Genomic DNA, 16,933 nt, shown 5'->3' with positions numbered 1-16,933 from the left:
GCCCTTGCTCAGTGGGTTGACGATCCGGCGTTGCCGTGAGCTGTGGTGTAGGTTGCAGACGCGGCTCCGATCCCACGTTGCTGTGGCTTTGGTGTAGGCCGGTGGCTGCAGCTCCGATTGGACCCCTAGCCTGGGAACCTCCATATGCCGCTGGAGCGGCCCAAGAAATAGCAAGAAGACAAAAAAAAAAAAAAAAAAAAAAAAGAATATTTTAACAAAAGGGAGTTCCTGTTGTGGCGCAGTGGAATCGAATCTGACTAGTATCCATGAGGATGTGGATTTGATCCCTGGCCTCACTCAGTGGGTTAAAGATCCGGTGTAGCCCTGAGCTGTGGTGTAGGTCACAGACTTGGCTCAGATCTAGTGTGGCTGTGGCTGTGGTGTAGGCTGGCAACTGTAGCTCTGATTTGACCCCTGGCCTGGGAACTTCCATATGCTGCAGGTACAGCCCTAAAAACCAAAAGAAAGAATGTATAGAAATTCACCCTGTGGCACACTGGGTTAAGGATCCAGCATTGTCTCTGTGGTGGCAAAGTTTAAATCCCTGGCCCAACGCAGTAGGTTAAGGATTTAGTGTTGCCACAGCTGTGGCTCAGGTTGCCCCTGTAGCTCAGATTCAATCCCTGACCCAGGAACTTCCATATGCCATGGGTGCAACCAAAAAAAAAAAAAAAAAAGTGTAGTATGTTTATACAGTGGGATATTAGTCAGCTATAAAAAATGAAATAATACCATTTGCAACATGGATGGACCTAGAGATTATTATCTTAAGTGAAGTATGTCAGACAGAGGAAGGCAAGTATCATATATTGCTTATATGTGGAATCTAAAAACAAAAAAGATATAAATGACCTTATTTACTAAACAGAAATAAACTCACAGACATAGAAAACAAATTTATGGTTACCAAAGGGGAAAGGAGGGGAAGGATAAATTAGGAGAATGGAACTAACATATATATACTACTGTATATAAAACAACCAACAGGGACCTACTATACAGCATAGGGAATTATACTCAATATTTTATAATAACCTATAAGAAAAAATATGAAAAAGATATTATATATATACACACATATATATAAAACTCAATCACTGTGCTTTCCATCTGAAACTAATACATCATTGTAAATCAATTACACTTCAGTGAAAATAAATACAAAGTTGGAGGAGTTCCCATTGTGGCTCAGCGGGTTAAGAACATGACAAGTATCTATGAGGATGTGGGCTTGATTCCTGGCCTTGCTCAGTGGGTTAAGCATCTGCTGCAAGCTTCAGAGTAGGTTGCAGATGTGGCTTGGATCTGATGTTGCTGTGGCCCTGGGGTAGGCCAACACCTGCCTCTCTGATTCAACCTCTGGCTCTGGGAACTTCCATATGCCACAAGTGCAGCCCTAAAAAGAAAATAAATAAATAAATAAATAAATAAATAAATAAATAAAAGTTGGAGTTCCCATTGTAGCTCAGTGGGTTAAGAACCTGACTAGTATCCACGAGGATGCAGGTTCGACCCCTGGCCTAGCTCAGTGGATTAAGGATCCAGTGTTGCTATAGGTTGCAGATGTGGCTTGGATCCTGCATCGCTATGCCTGTGGCACAGGCCAGCAGCTGCAGCTCCGATTCAACCCCTAGCCTGGGAACTTCCATATGCCACAGGTGCAGCCCTAAAAAGAAAGAAAAAAGAAAAATATATATATAAATAAACATAGAATTACCATATGATTCAGCAATTCCACTCCTAGATCTAGGACTTATCCATTTTATACTTCTCCCAGCAATGCACAAGGCTTCCAGTCTCTCCTCATCCTCACCAACACTTGTTACATTCTAGGATTTGGGGTTTTTTCCGACAATACCCATCCTAATGAGTGTGAAGTGGTATCTCACTGTGGTTGGTTTTGATTTCTATTTGCCTTATGACTAGTGTCATTGAGCATTTTTTAATGTGCTTTTGGCCATTTGTATATCTCCTTTGGAGAAATGTCTATTCAAGTCCTTTGTCCATTTTTGAATTAGGTTGTTTGGGTTTTTGTTAAGTTTTAGGGGTTCTTTATATATTCTGGATATTACTCCCCTGATATGATTTGCAAATATTTTCTCTCATTCTGAGGGTTATTACTTACATTTTTAAAAATTATTTTGTTCGTGTCCACGGCATGTGGAAGTTACCAGGCTAGGGATCAAACCTATGTCATAGCAGTGACCACACCAGATCCTTAACCTGTTGAGCCACCAGGGAACTCCTCCCTTACATTTTTGAGGCTTTGTAATTTCATTCTTCTTTTCGAAGTTTCCTTCATCTACTGCTTACTGGTTTTCACATATGCATTCTATCTATTCATGAATTCATTTACCCAACAAGTGTTCCAGTTCATTTCCTGTGCCATGCTCTGGGCTAAACCCTAGAGGCATGATCATGGAGAAGAGATCCATGCCCTGGAAGAGCTTTCAATCTAGAAGGGGAGGTGAAGAAAAAAATTAATATATATGCAATTCAGCCCATGACCACAGATTTTGGTAAGGGCTGTCCAGGATAGCTAGAGCCCCTAATGTAATTTGGGGGCCAAGAAAGTTGCTGAGAAAGTGGAATTTAAATTGGGATTTTACAGGTGATAAGGCCTGGTTACAAGAGAGTGATTTGGCAGAGGGTTAGAAGAGAGTAATGTGAGGAGTTTCCACTGTGGCACAAGTGGATTGGGGGCATCTCTGGAACCCTGGTACACAGGTTAACCCCCACTGCCTGGAACAGTGGGTTTAAGATCTGGCTTTGCCCACAGCTGTGCTGTAGGTCGAAAATGTGGCTTGGATCTGACCGCTGGCCTGGGAACCCCATATGCCACGGGGTGGCCAAAAAAGAAAAGAAAAAAGGAAGGGGAGTTCCCATCGTGGCTCAGTAGTAAGGAACCCGACTAGTATCCATGAAGATTTGGTTTCCATCCCTGGCCTCACTCAGTGGGTTAAGGATCCAGTGTTGCTGTGAGCTGTAGTTTAGGTCAAAGACTCGGCTAGGGTCCCATGTGACTGTGGCTCTGGCTGTGGCCAGCAGCTGCAGTTCTGATTCGACCCCTAGCCTGGCAACTTCCATACGCCACAGGTGTGACCCCTAAAAAGCAAAAAAAAAAAAAAAAAAAAAAAACCAAAAAAAAAAACACAAACAAACAAACAAAAAAAGTAAGTGCTGCATGAGAAAAAGATTAAAGAAAGGAGAGAGAAGAGTTCCCGTTGTGGCGCAGTGGTTAACGAATCCGACTAGGAACCATGAGGTTGTAGGTTCAGTCCCTGCCCTTGCTCAGTGGGTTAATGATCCGGCGTTGCCGTGAGCTGTGGTGAGCTGTGGTGTAGGTCGCAGACGCAGCTCGGATCCCGCGTTGCTGTGGCTCTGGTGTAGGCCGGTGGCTACAGCTCTGATTCGACCCCTAGCCTGGGAACCTCCATATGCCGCGGGAGCGGCCCAAGAAATAGCCAAAAAGACAAAAAAAAAAAAAAAAGAGAGAGAGAGAAAGACATATGAAGGTCATTGCACTGGAGTGGATGAAGATGGGGAGGAGGCAGGCAGAAAGAAAGAAGCATGTCAGTAGATGCATCCTTTTTTTTTTTTTTTTTTTTTTGGATTTTTAGGGCCACAGCCGTGGCATATAGAGGTTCCCGGGCTAGGGGTCTAATTGGAGCTACAGCTGCCAGCCTACGTCACAGCCACAGCGATGCCAGATCCGAGCCACGTCTGCAACCTATACCACTGGATCCTTTAATCCACTGAGCAAGGCCAGGAATCGAACCCGCAACCTCATCGTTCCTAGTCGGATTCATTTCCACTGCACCACAAGGGGAACTCCGCTTTTTAGGTTTAAAGCTGTAAAGAGTAGTCTAGGCTGGATACAAAATCTGGATGTCACTGGATACAGTGATATTTAAAAACTTAGGAATAAATAGAGGGGCTCATCTTTCAGAAGCTCTTAGATATCACACACATTACAGATTAGGAGGTTGTGTCAATGAGAGGATGAGTAAAGGATGGGAGAAAACAGCAAAGGAGGGAGGGAGTGGGAGTTTGGAGTTAATAGATGCAAACTATTGCATTTGGAGTGGATAAGCAAGGAGATCCTGCTGTATAGCACAAGGAACTATATCTTAGTCACTTGCGATGGAACATGATGGAGGAAATGGGAAAAAAAGAATATATATATATATATATATATATATATACATACACATACACATATATATGACTGGGTCACTTTGCTGTACAGTAGAAATTGACAGAACACTGTCAATCAACTGCAATGGAAAAAATAAAAATCATTATAAGAAAAAGAAAATAGCAAAGGAGGCTGAAAAGGAGTGGCCAGAGAAATAGGCAAAACCTGGGGAGACTTAGGATAACTAAGGAAACAAAGGGACAAGTTTTGGGTGTGGTTGGTGATATCAAATTATGGTGAGAGGACTCAGGGGAACCAAGGCCCTGGGATTTAGCAACACCAAGGTCACTGCTGCCTTTGGCAAGAGCAATTTAGGTTGAGTGGAAGGGGTAGAAGCCAGGCTAGAGCTGCAGAGAAGATTAAGGGAGGGCAAAATGCAATACCAGCCTACCCTTCTTAGAACCTAATAAATGTGTGTTGATTTAAGCCACTAAATTTGTGGTGATTTGTTACAGCAGTAGTAGGAAATATGCAGGGTTTATCCCAAGAAGTGAAAAGGATTGTTCATTTTCTTTCAAATTAAGAAGAAAAACCATGTGATTATGTATAGCCAAAGACACTTAATAGATCTGTATCACTAATAAAATCGTATGTTAAATAGGAATAAAAGGAAAATAAATAAGACAATCACCAAAACCTAAAAGTATAAAGCAAACTGAATAAAAATGTCAAAGTTGTTTCCACAGAAATCTAGATCAAGACAAGGATTCCCACTACTTTTTTTTTAAATTGAAATATAGTTGATTTACAATATTATGATAGTTTCAGGTATACAGCTAAGTGATTCAGTTACACACACACACATTCTTTTTCAGATTCTTTTCCATTATATGTTATTACGAGGTATTGAATATAGTTCCCTATGCTATACCATAGGACTTTGTTGGTTATATAGCTGTGTGTGTCTCTTAATCCCACCAGATTTATCTCTAATCCCTTTCTCCTTTGGTAACCATAAATTGTTTTCTATGTAAGTCTGTTTCTGTTTTATAAGTAAGTTCATTTTCATCATATTTTAGTTTTTTCTTTTTATGTCCATGCCTACAGCATGTGGAAATTCCCAGGCTAGGGGTCAAATCAAAGCTGCAACCACAGGCCTACACCACAGCCACAGCAACACCAGATCCAAGCCACATCTGTGACCTGTGCCACAGCTTTCTGCAACATGGGATCCTTAGCCCACCAAGCAAGAGCAGGGATCGTACCCAAATCCTCACAGAGACTATGTTGGGTTCTTGACCCATTGAGCCACCACATATGATCATCCATAGATCCATCCATGTTGCTGCAAATGACATTATTTCGTTTTTTTATGGCTGAGTTGTATTCTATTGTATATATGTACCACCTCTTCTTTATCCATTCCTCTGTCAGTGGACATTTAGGTTGCTTCCATATTTAGGTTGCTTGTACATAGTGCTTCTATGAAGAGATGCTCACTACTTTCAAAAATTGTGTTGGTGGAGTTCCCATCGTGACGCAGTGGTTAACGAATCCGACTAGGAACCATGAGGTTGTGGGTTTGATCCCTGCCCTTGCTCAGTGGGTTAACGATCCGGCATTGCCGTGAGCTGTGGTGTAGGTCCTCGGGCTACAGTTCTGATTAGACCCCTAGCCTGGGAATCTCCATATGCGGCGGGAGCGGCCCAAGAAATGGCAAAAAAAAAAAAAAAATTGTGTTGGAGGGTTTAGCTAGAGCGATTAGAGCTGGTATAAATGGTTTTAAAGTTCATTTGGAAGAACAAATGCCTGACTAGATCCCAAAATACAGTGAATAAAAGAATGGTGATGGAGTAGGACCAGCCAAGAACTAGACAATAAGAACTCAGAAATAGCTGCAGATATGCATTGGAAATTAATATATGACTAAGATGGACTTCCTGTCATGGCTCATCAGTTAACGAACCCGACTGGCATCTGTGAGGACGCAGGTTCGATCCCTGGCTTCGCTCAGTGGGTTAAGGATCTGGCATTGCCATGAGCTGTGGTGTAGGTCACAGACGTAGCTCAGATCCCACATTGCTGTGCCTGTGGCGTAGGCTGGCAGCTACAGCTCTGATTGGACCCCCATATGCCACGGGTGCAGCCCTAAAAAGACAGGAAGACAGAAAAAAACTATATATATATATGACTAAGCATTTCTGTTGAGTGGGAAAAGAGGTGATTGATTTGATGAATGGCGCTGACATTATTCACCATATTTATGGGGAAAAGAAACAAAACCCTGGCTCTGAACTAGGGGCCACTTTGCCCCCAGTAGACATTTGGCAAAGTCTAGTGACATTTTGATTGTCACCGCTAGGGGGCAGTGGTGCTATTGGCATGTAGTGAGTGGAGGCCAGGGCTGCTGCTAAACATTCTACAGTACACAGGACTCACCACGACAAAAAAATTGACTCCAAATGTCAGTAGTGCCATAGCTGAGAAACCCTGCTCTGAAATAACACAGAACATCAAAATACTTTGCTGATGTATTAAAGATTTCATAATAAATATTTAAATATAAAACAAGGTGGAATTAAAAATAAAAATTTTTAAAACCAAAAAATAAAAAATTTAAAAAGAAATTTAGGAGTTTCCATTGTGGCTCAGCAGGTTAAGAACCTGACACGTCTCTCTGAGTATGAAGGTTCCATCCCTGGCCTCACTCAGCAGGTGAAGGATCTGGCATTGCCATAAGCTCCTACGTAGGTTGCAGATGTGACTCGGATCTGGTGTTGCCACTGCTGTGGCGTTGGCCTACAGCTGCAGTTTTGATTCAACCCCTGGCCCGGGAACTTACATATGATGCAGGTATGGCTGTAAACATTTAAAATTTTTTGTTTAAAGAGATTTTTTTTTTTTTGTCTTTGTCTTTTTAGGGTTGCACCTGCAGCATGTGGAAGTTCCCAGGCTAGGGGTCTAATTGGAGCCGTAGCTGCCAGCCTACACCACAGCCACAGCAATTCGGGAGCCGAGCCAAGTCTGTGACCTACACCACAGCTCATGGCAATGCCAGATCCCAGACTCACTGAGAGGCCAGGGGTCAAACCCGCACCCTCATGGATACTAGTTGGACTTGTTTCTGCTGTGCCACAATGGGAACTCCTAAAATCCGTTTTTTAACCTGTGTTTCTTTTTAAAAACAAGCCCCCATGGCAAATATCTCACCCATCTGTCTCCACAGTCAGAACTTGGCCACATTCTCAGCCCCAAGCAACCAAGGGCAGGGAGATGGTTCTGCCATGATTAGCTTAGACAAGTCAGAGTGTATCCCTGAACCAGAATAAGAGGCACCTTCTCCAAGGGGGCAGTCACAACCTGCTGGCAAGGAAGCAGGGAATAGAAATTATGCAGGCAACCTAGTGTGTGCTATAGAATGAGAATTGGGAAAGGAAGAAAATTTGAAAAAATGAGGAATTACCCAAAAGAGTAAATGAAGTCAGAGAGACTGTCACCATTAAAGACCAAGTCTGCTGTTTCCCTTCAGTAGGATGGGGCTCAGAACAGGATGTACTTAGATTTGAGGCTACTTTGACCTGCTATGTATTGTTCAAAAATGAATTCTGGATTCTTAGGGCTCATAGTCTCAAGGGAAATAATCTGCCTGCTTGCTAGTTTGTACTGTTTTGTTTCGGAAAGGCTTTAGGATGCATTAGCCAAGATATGCTAGGTTATGTTGCAATAACAACCCCCAAATCTCAGTGACTTAACCCAAAAGAAGTCAGTTTCTCATAGATCAAGTGACACATCCATCAGGGGGTTCCGCTCCATCTTGCTTCTTTTTTTTTTTTTTCATTTTGCCTTTTCTAGGGCCATACCCTCGGCATATGGAGGTTCCCAGGCTAGGGGGCTAATCAGAGCTATAGCTGCCGGCCTGCATCATAGCCATAGCAACACCGGATGGGAGCTGCATTTGCGACCTACACCACAGCTTACGGCAACGCTGGATCCTTAACCCACTGAGGGAGGCCAGGGATCGAATGCACAACCTCATGGTTCCTAGTCAGATTCATTAACCACTGAGCCACAATGGCAACTCCTCGATCTTGCTTCTTTCAAGGACTTGGGCTGATGGAGCCTCTACCATCTGGAACCACCACTCTGGCCCTTAGAGACTTCTGGGCAGAAATGACACAGTTGCCAGCAGTTCATTAGCCAAATAAGTCACATGGCCAAATCTTTCCTCAGGAGGCCATTGTAAACATAAAAGGACAAGGAGTGTTGCCCACCATCCTGTTATAAAAACTGTTAAGTCACAACCCACCACAGTCACCCACCAACAGTGTACCCTGAGGAGAACTCAGAATGGAGACACACAGGATGAAGAATTCTGTGTTAGATATACAGGCCGCTAGATAGTTAAGATGCATATCTAAGTACCTGTAGTGGTGCAGTGGGTTAGGAATCTGATTGTAGCAGCTTGGGCCACTGTGGAGGTACAGGTTCAGTTCCCAACTCTTTCCAGTGGGTTAAGGATCTGGCATTGCTGCAGCTTCAGCATAGGTCATAGCTGGGGCTCAGATTCGATCTCTGGCCCAGGAACTTTCATTGGCCATGGGTTCAGCCATTTTTAAAAAAGGAAAAATTTCAATGATCCAAGATCCTTGCATCTTCCCATACATAGAAAGGCATTAAAATCATTAACTTGAGCTGTCTGTTCTTTGTGATTAGCAGTAATCTCTTACTAAGATGTATGGATGACTACCTTTCTCAGCCAAAAAAAATATGCATATACATATTAGTACCTCCCCTATCCCTCTAGAGCAAAAAAAAAAATTGCCTTTTTTTTTTTTTTTTTTTTTGTCTTTTGTCTTTTGTCTTTTTGTTGTTGTTGTTGTTGTTGTTGCTATTTCTTGGGCCGCTCCCGCGGCATATGGAGATTCCCAGGCTAGGGGTCCAATCGGAGCTGTAGCCACCGGCCTACACCAGAGCCACAGCAACGCGGGATCCGAGCCGCGTCTGCAACCTACACCACAGCTCACGGCAACGCCGGATCGTCAACCCACTGAGCAAGGGCAGGGACCGAACCCGCAACCTCATGGTTCCTAGTCGGATTCGTTAACCACTGCGCCACAACGGGAACTCCAAAATTGCCTTTTTTTGACACCAGGAAATGAAATCTTTTGAGCCTGGAAGGAGAAGAACCAGAAATATCAGTGGACAATAGGAATGACCACCCTGGGTGATGTGGGGTGTCTGTGTTCATATACGCACATGGAAGAGGAAAACCTCTTGCAGATAAAAGATCACCTGCTTAGTGGCACCACTATGTTTCATTCAGCCTTTGAGCGATTCACCTCAAGTAATATCCAGTCCCAATGGATTCATCAGTTAGGAGACATAGCAGCATTCCCAGAGAGCATGACCTTGTCAATAACACCCACAGTTTGCTAAAACCCTTGTGTTTCTCACTTTCTATACCCTCTTCTCTGGGTTTTCCCCATTCAGGGCTAAGTCTACCAATTGATAAGACATAGTGTTTTGGTCTCGGAATTTGACAAATAATTATTTTAGAGTTGAGTTGTTACTAAGTCAAATGAATCTGAGAAGCGTAAGATTTCCTTATGACCCTGGGCTAGTATAAAAAAAAGTGAAGCCCAGGGTCAGGCCCAAGGGCTGGGCAGAGTCCCTTGCAGTGGTATAACAGGGAGTGGGTTTAGGTTTCCAATTGAGCAGAGGAATCAATGTTTGAAGGATAGTCACAAGCCAGGGAGCGGGGTTCAGGAAAGAGTGGTAGGAGGATATAAGTTCAGGCAGTTGGATTCCAGGATTTCTTAAAGAGTCATCAGACCTCATTGCTGAATGCTTCACTATATCTCATTGGGCCCTCTCAGCAATCCCAAATCTCCAAGAAACAGGCTCAGAGACATACATAGAGATCCAGCGAGTGGGTGGAGGGGAGCTAGACTCCAGCCCATGTCCAAATGGATGCCCCTTCCACCACTCCAGCCATTGGGAGAGCCAAAAGCACCTAGCCAAAAGGAACACTAAGAGGAGCTGCAAGCTCCAGAGAAGGTGTGACTGCACTCCAGGACTGCAGTGGGGAGAAGCCTTGGGCTTCGCGGCAGAGCCCAGAAAGAGGAGTTGAAGCAGTTTCAGGAGAAGCAATATGCAAGCCCGTGCAGAGCTCTGCCCAGCGCCAGGAAGGTATTTCTGGTGCCGCTCCGCCTGGAAGCACAAGGCACGCCAGAGTCCAAGTGACCAGCAGGGCGCGCCTGATCCTTGCGCTCCCAACCGAACCCTGGAGAAGACCCGTGGGTGGGCTGGCCTTGGGGATGTGATTCAGCTCAGGGAAGTCAAAGCTCTTGGAAAGTGTCATTACGGGTTCCTACTTGGAACTGCATTAAGGCAGGATAAGGACTTTTTTTTAAGGACTTTTGATTTTAAACCCTGCTCTTTAAAATGGTGCACATACTGTTTGACACATTTATAAGCTTATATTATTTTGGTAGAGTACATGTTGTATATCTGGCTTGTCCTGGGTTCCCCTGAGAGCAGAGCCGATGTGGAGTTGATTTAGGAGGTGCTTGTAAGGAGTGTGAACAGTAGAGGAGAGCGAGCCAATATAATCCCTCCTTAACAAACTGCTCTCACTGTTCAGTCCCCCAGGACATTCTGGGGCACATCATGAAATGTCTCCAAACCATCCTAGGAAGGAGAAAAGGAGCTTATCCATTGGCTCCTGACGCACACGCACACACACCCCCATCCGTTGTACCTGTCGAGTTGATTCTGTTCAGAAGTACCTGTGCAAGGCCTGCCCAGGATGGTCTCCCAGTGGCGGCTGGAATAAAAGTGAGAGTAAGAGAGTCTGAAGGGGTGCACCTGACCTCAGAACCCCACCTGAAAAAGAGACCTAAAGGAAACAAGAGGAACCTAAGGAAAACACCCACAGTTATTGGGAAGCTCTTCATCTCAGGGCCATTCATAACAGAAGAAAGTTGTGTGTAGTTGGGATGGGTCCTGAGAAGTGGGCTTGCTTGTTTAAAGGGTAAGGGCACATGAAATTTGCCACATATCAAATCTTCCTACTCAGCAGGTTGTACCATTTTGCTTTTCCCCCAACAATTTATGTGAGTGCCTGCTTCCCCACAGCCTTGCCAACAAAGTATGTTGCCAAAACTTGGGTTTTTGCTGATCAAACCAGTGAGAAATGACATCTTAATACACTTTCATTTTGCATTTCTGTTATATAAGTTAGATTGAGGAGTTCCCATCGTGGCGCAGTGGTTAACGAATCCGACTAGGAACCATGAGGTTGCAGGTTCCATCCCTGGCCTTGCTCTGTGGGTTAACGATCCGGTGTTGCCATGAGCTGTGGTGTAGGTTGCAGACGCGGCTCGGATCCCGCGTTGCTGTGGCTCTGGCGTAGGCCGGTGGCTACAGCTCCGATTCAACCCCTAGCCTGGGAATCTCCATATGCCGCGGGAGCGGCCCAAGAAACAGCAACAACAACAACAACAACAACAAAAGACAAAAAAGACAAAAAGACAAAAAAAAAAAAAAAAGTTAGATTGAGCACGCAGCTTATGCACACGGCTTTTCATTGCAGAATTAATTGTATTAGTTAATTACAGGAAACAAAACTGCAACCAGAGACCTCCTCACACTCATTAGGATAACTGCTATTGAACAAAACAAAAACATAAAACAACCAGGAGTCCTCTGTGGCACAGCAGGTTAAGGAACTGGTGTTGTCACTGCAGCAGCTTGGGTTGCTGCTGTGATGCAGTTTTGATCCATGGCCTGGAAACGTCCACATGCCAAAGATGTGGCAAAAAAAAAAAAGTGTTGGCGAGGATGTGGAGACATTAGAGTCCTTGTGCAGTGTTGGTGGAAATGTAAAATGATGCAGCCACTATGGAAAACAGTACAGTGGTGGAGTTCCCGTCGTGGCTCAGTGGTTAAGGAACCCAACTAGGAACCGTAAGGTTGTGGGTTCGATCCCTGGCCTCACTCAGTGGGTTAAGGATCCGGCGTTGCCGTGAGCTGTGGTGTAGATTGCAGACGCGCCTTGGATCCTGCATTGCTTTGCTCTGGCGTAGGCCGGCAGCTACAGCTCTGATTAGACCCCTAGCCTGGGAACCTCCATATGCCGAGGGAGCAGCCCTAGAAAAGGCAAAAAGACAAAAAAAAAAATTAATTAAAAAAAAAGAAAACAGTAAGTGGCTCCTTAAACAATTTAACATAGGATTACGACATGATCCAGCAATTCTACTGGGTGTGTACCCTCAAAAATTGGAAGCATGTTTCAAAGAGATATTTGCATACCTGTGTTCATAGCAGCATTATTCACAATAGCCAAAAGATGGAAGCAACACATGTGTCTATTGACAGATGAATGAAAAAACAAAATGTGGTATAGCCATACAATGGAACCATATTCAACCTAAAAAAGCAAGGACATTCTGACACATGCTGCAACATAAATTTTAAAGACATTGTGCTGAGAGAAATCAGCCAGTACAAAGACAAATACTGTATGATCCCACAGTACTTGTGGAATGGTAGAATGGTGATTACCAAGGCAGAGGGGAGGAAGAAATGGAAAGTTGTTGTCTAATGGGTACAGAATTTCAGTTTTGCCAGATGAAGAGAGTTCTGGAAACGGACAGTGGTGATGGTTGCACAAGAAAGTGAAAGTACTTCATGTCACTGTACACATGTACACTTAAAAATGGTCAGGATGCTCAATTTTATGTGTACTTCACAATACTTAAAAAGACAAACAATTTGAACATTGAATACATAATGGAATAGATTATTCGACCTTCCCCCAGTAGAATACATTGCCACTATAAAAAGGAATGAATGATCTCTATGTCCTGCTGAGGTGTGACCTCCAGGATGTGTCGTGAAGAAAGTGAGGGTGTCTGGCTGCACTCCACAGGCCTGCAAGCCTGGTAATTGCCCAGCTGTGAGACTTTAAAGAGATCCTGGAGAGAGTGACAGAGTCAATGATTTTAGACGGAGAATCTTACAAGTCCCAGGCAAAGTCTTAGAGCACCCCCCACTGTGTATGACAGACAGCAAGCAGATCAATCAAGACAGCACTCTTTGCTACTGAGGTGGGTGGAGCAGCAGGGAGAATGAGGCTACCATTTACAAGGGAAATTGATGTCACCTCGGCTCATCAGTTACCAGGGAAACCAGCAGCTAGGGCAAACATGGAGGCGGTTACTGATTAAGCCCTGTGATTAAGAGGATTGAATAGTCAAGTGAGTCGGTGTAGGAGAAGCTGGGACTGGTCGAGCTGGAAATGTACCGAGAGCAGAAGAACAGCCATCTTGAGTGGCCTGACCATACAAGGGGGCTTTACAGGGTTTTGTTTTGTTTTGTTTTGTTTTTGTCTTTTTAGGGCTACACCCATGGCTTATGGAGGCTCCCAGGCTAGGGGTCAAATCAGAGTTGTAGCTGCTAGCCTACACCACAGCCACAGCAATGCGGGATCCCAGCTGAGTCTGCGATCAACACCACAGTTCACAGCAAAGCTGGATCCTTAACTCACTGAGTGAATCCAGAGATCGAACCTTCATCCTCACGGATGATAGATGTGTCTCCGCTGAGCCATGATGGGAACTCCTTTACAGGTTTTATATATGCTGCAGTAAGTGAGAAAGGGAGGAAATATGAATATATGTGTTTGTATTTTCAAATAGAAACAGTGGAAGGGTATTTCAAATCTCAGTATAAACATTGACCTAGATGGGGAGGAACGATCAGGGCAGATGGCGCAAGGGTGTAGCTAGACACATCTGTATCTACCTCGCTTCATAGTTTTGTCTGTGGAAACATGTAAATGTGCACACAATTTTTCGAAGATTTATTCAGTATTGAGTTAGTTGGATTGATTTCTCTGCAGAGAAATAAATTGGTAAGCCTAGTCTGAGGAGGCGAATGGTGATTTTTGAGATTTCTTCCTCTAGGATGGGTATTTTTAAAAACACAGAAAATAACAAGTTTTGATGAGAATGTGAAGAAATTGGAATCCTCATACATTATTGGTGGGAATGTAAAATGGCTGCTTCAGAAAATAGCCTGGCTTCCACAAAATTTAAACACATACCTAAGAGATAGGAAAACACATGTCCACACAAAGGCTTGTACACAAATGTTTGTAGCAGCTTTATTTATGATAGCCCAAAACTAGGAACAATCCAAATTTCTACCAGCAGGTGAGGAGATAAACAAATTGTAGTGCTTCTGCACAATGGAATACCACTCACTAATAAAGAGGAGTGCTAATGTACCAAACGACATAGATGAATCTCAAAGTAATTATGCAGAGTAAACGAAACTAGATTTGTTTCGTACATACTGAATTATTCCATATGTGTGTGTATATGTGTGTGTGTGTGTGTGTGTGTGTGTGTTTCGTTGTTGTTTTGTTTTTGTTTTTGTTTTTGTTTTGCTTTTTAGGGCCATACCCATGGCACATGGAAGTTTCCAGGCTAGGGGTCAAATTGGAGCTACAGCTGCCAACCTATGCCACAGCCACATCAGCACAGGATCTGAGCCTCATCTGTGACCTATACCACAGCTCACAGCAACACCTGCATCCTCAGGGATACTAGTCAGATTTGTTTTTGCTGAACCACAAAAGGGACTCCATTTGCATAAATTCCTAAAAAATGACAATAATCTAAAGTGACAAAAAGCAGATCAGTGGTGTCCTGAGTGAGGGGTAAGAGGGAAGAATTACTAAGGAACACAAAGAACTTTTGGGATGATGAATATATTCATCATTTGATTGTGATGATGGTTTCATGGGTATATACATAAGTCAAAAGTCATCCAATTATAGGAGTTCACATTGTGGCCCAGCGGGTTAAGGACATGACTAATCTCCATAAGGATTCGGGTTTGATCCTTGGCCTTGCTCAGTGGGTTGAGGATCTGGCATTGCCACAAGCTGTAGCATAGGTCGCAGATGTAGCTGGGATCTGGGATCTGGCATTGCAATGGCTGCGGCATAGACCAGCAGCTACAGCTCTGATTTGACTCCCCCCAGCCTGGGAACTTCCATATGCCAGGTGCAACCATAAAACAAAAAAGAAAAGTCATTCAAGTATACACTTTAAACATGTACAGGTAATTGTTTACCAAAAAAGGATGCAACAGTAAAAAACAATACCTAGGAATTTTTAAAAACAATGGATGTTGGAAGTTTTTGGAGGAGGTCTTCTATCCAATTAAAAATTTCTCTCTCTCTCTCTCTTTGGCCGTGCCCATAGTATGCAGATGTTCTGGGACCAGGGATCTAACCTGTACCACAGCAGTGGCCTGAGCCACAGCAGTTACAACGCCTAATCCTTAACCCACTGAACTACCAGGGAACTCCTTCTTTCTGTTTTTATTTTACAAAGAATTTTTCTTTCCAATGAAGTATTCATCACATACTTTCTTGGCATATATTGAGATCATTACATGGTTTTTCTTCTTTAATTTGTTTGTATAGTATATTTATAGATTTTCTAACATTAGTTTACCTTTGTATCCCTGGGATAAATTAAACTTAACCATGACACATTTGTCACTTTATTTATTTATTTATTTATTTATTTGTCTTTTTAGGGCTGCACCTGAGGCATATGGAAGTTCCCAGGCTATGCAGAACCAGGCAATTAGGAGTTCCCACTGTGGATAAGCAGTAATGAACCCAACTAGTATCCATGAGGATTTGGGTTAGATCCCTGGCCCCACTCAGTGGGTTAAGGATGTGGCATTGCTGTGAGATGTGGTGTAGGCTGGCAGCTGTAGCTCCGACTAGACCCCTAGCCTGGGAACCTCCAAATGCCTCGGGTGTGGCCCTAAAAAGAAAAAAAAAAAACAATAGGCAATTAGCATTGGTACAATATTTGTACAGTTCTGTGTCATTTTATCCATGAGGAGGTTCATATAACCACCACCATCACCATCAAGATACAGAACTAGTAGTTCCCACTGTGGCATGAGGGGATCCGTGGCATCTCTAAAGCATAAGCACGGGAATTCCCCTCCTGGCGCAGTGGTTAACGAATCCAACTAGGAACATGGGGTTGCGGGTTCGATCCCTGGCCTTGCTCAGTGGGTTGGGGATCCGGCGTTGCTGTGAGCTGTGGTGTAGGTTGCAGACGTGGCTCAGATCCCACGTTGCTGTGGCTGTGGCGTAGGCCAGTGGCTACAGCTCCGATTCAACCGCTAGCCTGGGAACCTCCATATGCCACAGGAGCGGCCAAAGAAATGGCAAAAATGACCAAAAAAAAAAAAAAAGAAAAAGAAAAAGAAAAAGAAAAAGAAATAAATTTTTAAAAAATAAAGCATAAGGACATAGGTTCAATCCCTGGCCAACCACAGTGGGTTAAAGGATCCCATGTTGCAGCTGCTGGTAGGTCAAAACTGTAGCTTGGATCTAATCCCTGGCCCAGGAACCCCAAATGCCACAGGGCAGCCAAAAATGAAAAGAAAAAAAAACTCAGTCAAAGCAATTCTGGCATCTTCAGCTCATCGATCATAGGCCACCATCACATCCAAGCTTCTAGAGTCATCCACTAGTACACTAGGTCAAGCTCCAGGTCTTGGCAGGACTCTAAGTCTTGAGTCATGGGAAATGTTCTCATTACAATCAACTTCCAACCCAGTCTTATATACCCTCTACCCCCATCTGTTACCGTAGAGATCCATAAACACAGCTGTTCCCAAGGAGGTCCTGCAGTTAGACATGGCCTGCAACCTTTGGGTGATCAAGCTATTTCCTCCCAGAGTAGGGATTGT

The 16,933-nt window shown here is 43.8% G+C and overlaps 1 long non-coding RNA gene across 1 annotated transcript in view; it reads left to right on the top strand.

Annotated features, from left to right (window-relative positions):
- The window catches only part of LOC146405559 (uncharacterized), a 32,503-nt gene that overhangs the window by 2,703 nt on the left and 12,867 nt on the right, over positions 1-16,933 (top strand). The window lies entirely within an intron of this gene.

The sequence above is a fragment of the Sus scrofa genome, chromosome 2, assembly GCF_054392235.1.
Source record: "Sus scrofa isolate SSC_HxYL_T2T_F1_AM1 chromosome 2, Sscrofa_HxYL_maternal_Yorkshire_Landrace_v2.0, whole genome shotgun sequence".
NCBI lineage: Eukaryota > Metazoa > Chordata > Mammalia > Artiodactyla > Suidae > Sus > Sus scrofa.
This window is presented reverse-complemented; position numbering and strand designations above follow the sequence as displayed.